The sequence below is a fragment of the Panthera tigris genome, chromosome B2 (genome assembly GCF_018350195.1).
Source record: "Panthera tigris isolate Pti1 chromosome B2, P.tigris_Pti1_mat1.1, whole genome shotgun sequence".
NCBI lineage: Eukaryota > Metazoa > Chordata > Mammalia > Carnivora > Felidae > Panthera > Panthera tigris.
Window position 1 is genome coordinate 1,218,701 of NC_056664.1, and position 2,960 is coordinate 1,221,660.

Genomic DNA, 2,960 nt, shown 5'->3' on the forward strand with positions numbered 1-2,960 from the left:
GCTCCCCTTAACATCTTATTTTTAAAAATCATCCCCTAGGGGTGACTGGGTGGTTCAGTCAGGTAAGCATCCAACTCTTGATTTCAGTTCAGGTTATGATCTCTCCATTTGGTGAATTCAAGCCTGCATTTGTCTCAGTGCTCTGTGGAGCCTGCTAGGGATTCGCTCTCTCCTTCTCTCTCCTTCTGTCCCTCCCCCACTTGTGCTTTCTCTCTTTCTCTCTCAAATTGAATAAATAAACTTTTTAAAAAGTCCCTAATTTCTATGGACACTAAATATGGAATTATTAAAGATTAAAGTGTTACAAATCAAAAAAGTTACCTTTAGATAATATTTTAGAATTAGTCAATAAAATGTTTCCAAAGTTAGGACTGAACTTTTGTCTATGCTTGCTGGGTTGTAATTTAAAATAAGTATCAAAGAAAAGGGAAACCACCATCCAAGATGGACGAGACTGAACAAAAGTTGCAGGATAAAAATCGTGTTCTATCACATCTCCCACTCCCATCCCGCTAGTCTCCTTACTGCCCTTCTACATCTTTGTTTTTGAGAGTGTAGATTAGAGGGTTGAGGCTAGGTGTGACAACAGTATAAAAGAGGCCAATGAACTTGCCTTAATCTTGAGAACTTCCTGATGGTGGCTGCAGATGTATGTGCATGATTGGAATGAAAAAGAGGGACACAACCATAAAATGGGTTCGACATGTCCCAAAGACTCTCTGAAGTCTGACTGATGACTGCATTCTAAACACAGCCAGGGCAATGGCATCATATGAGCTGAGAATAAGGATGAGTGGTATCAGGACGAAAATGGAGCTCATGATCAGGAGGGTCAGCTCGTTAGCACGGGCATCAACACACGATAATCAGAGCAGTGCTGGAACTTCACAGAAGAAATGGTCCACTTGGCGATGTCCACAGAGGGGGACCCAGAAGGTAAAGGAGGAATGAAGTGCTGAGGCGATAAAGCCACTGACCCAGGAAGCCATAGCCAACAGGTGGCTGAAGCAAGCGTTCATGACCATGGCATATTGCAGGTGTCTACAGACAGCTGCATAACGGTCATAGGACATGACCACCAGGAGGACGCACTCTGGTTCCCAATGCAAGGACAAAGTAAAGTTGAGTCATGCAACCAGCATAAGAGATGGTCTTTTCTGGGCCCCAGAGGTTGACCAGCAACTGAGGGATGGAGCTGGTGTGTAGCAGAGATCCAGAAAAGAGAGGTTTGAGAGGAAGAAGTACATGGAAGTGTGGAGATGGGCGTCCAGGCATGACAAGACAATGATAAAGAGGTTGCCTATCAATGTCGTCAAGTAGAACATCAAGATAAGCACAAAGAGAATTACTTCCAGATGAGGCCAATGAGAAAAACCTAGTAAAGGAGCCTTCAGAACTTATATGATTTCCCATCATCATTCACTGTTTCCCAGTACCTGAAGAAAGAATCATAAACTCAAAGGCTGCTTACTCATTGTTAAACACTGGCCAGTAGACTGGGGAAAAAGTATGCCATTTCCGAAATGCCCTTGTTTCAGTAACATTTTTATAGTTTTTATGTTCATTCAGATGTTTCTTCCTGTAGTGGACACGATCAATAACTTCTCAAGTGAATGAGTTCATTTTATGAATCCCTAAGGTAGTATTGGATAAACAAAGATTGAAGATTATGTTCCATAGCCAAGAAGACAATTTTCATGAAAAATTACCTTTTTAACAAAAAACTTTCAATTTATTCCTCTTTTATGTATTTTCAGGCTACTTCCAATTTTGTGGTTTCAGAGAAAGGAATATCTCTACTCTTAATAATCCTACATAAATGAGAACTTACCATGAGATGAAAAACAACTCAGTAACAACTTTAAAATGTTAATATTGGGTGAAAAAAATAAATTTCAATTGCATTATGATTATAGGAAGAACAAAATATTCTTATTCATTCATGTATGTTAGCAACTTATTTTTTGACAAAAAAGAAATAGCATCAACTGGAAGTATAAACAAAGGCAGTGTGCACACACACACCCAAAAATGAGCATTCACACTATGAGCTAAGCCAAAGGTCTTAATCCTAATCGAGAAGTGAAATAACATGGGGGATTTGGTGATGGAATGCTTCCGATCATAAATGAGACTACAAATAATTTTGAAAGACCAAAATGAAATTACAGAATTGAAGAAAATTGCAGAGGAAGCAAAAGAAAAAGGGAGGGTGTTTGGAGTAGGAAACTGGACAGGAATCAGTGGTGCTTGGGACTGAATGTGTGTGAATCCCAACCTGTGAGGCATGGACAACAGCTGGAAACACAATTTCCACAAAAATTTCACATGCTCTAGAACAGCAGCTAAGACATTTGAACTCAAAGTTATAATTTATAATTATTCCACATTAGGTTTTCTATAATTTCAAATTGAGCTTCTGAATAGAAAACTCACTGATTTTTAATAGGAAAAGATATGTGAATATTGCATAAAATCCAGTCATTAGTTTACCTTGTGGCTGTTATTTTGTGAAAAATAAAGTTAAGAAACTTCACTGTGCATTAATAGTTTGGTTTTCATTTGCTTATTTTCTCTTGTGTGTTACCAATCTTTCATAGAAAATACTAACACTTTATAATTGCTGCTAAAAGATGTAGTAACCCACATTTACATGTTCCCAGATAGCTTTGCCCCTCCACGTCTCCCCTCACTCTCTGACAGAAGACAGCAATCACAAATTCAGCCAGAACAGACCCGCATGCAGTCTTTTGAAGACTTTTACTAGCTCAAATATTGTAATCCTAGCACTTGAAAAAAATGCAAGGGATGTCTAATTGGTGAAGTTACAGCTGGAGAGATAGGAACAGTGAATGTGGCCCAAGATTGTTAAGATCGATTCTCAAGTATATCTATACACCATTTTATATTATTCATAATGTAACTGTCATTAACCTCACAAGGAATGGGGGAAATTTTCC

At 38.5% G+C, this 2,960-nt stretch overlaps 1 pseudogene; it reads right to left on the bottom strand.

The window, feature by feature from the left end:
* Positions 1-489: 489 nt before the first annotated feature.
* On the bottom strand, positions 490-1,419 carry LOC102964351 (annotated as a pseudogene).
* Positions 1,420-2,960: the final 1,541 nt, after the last annotated feature.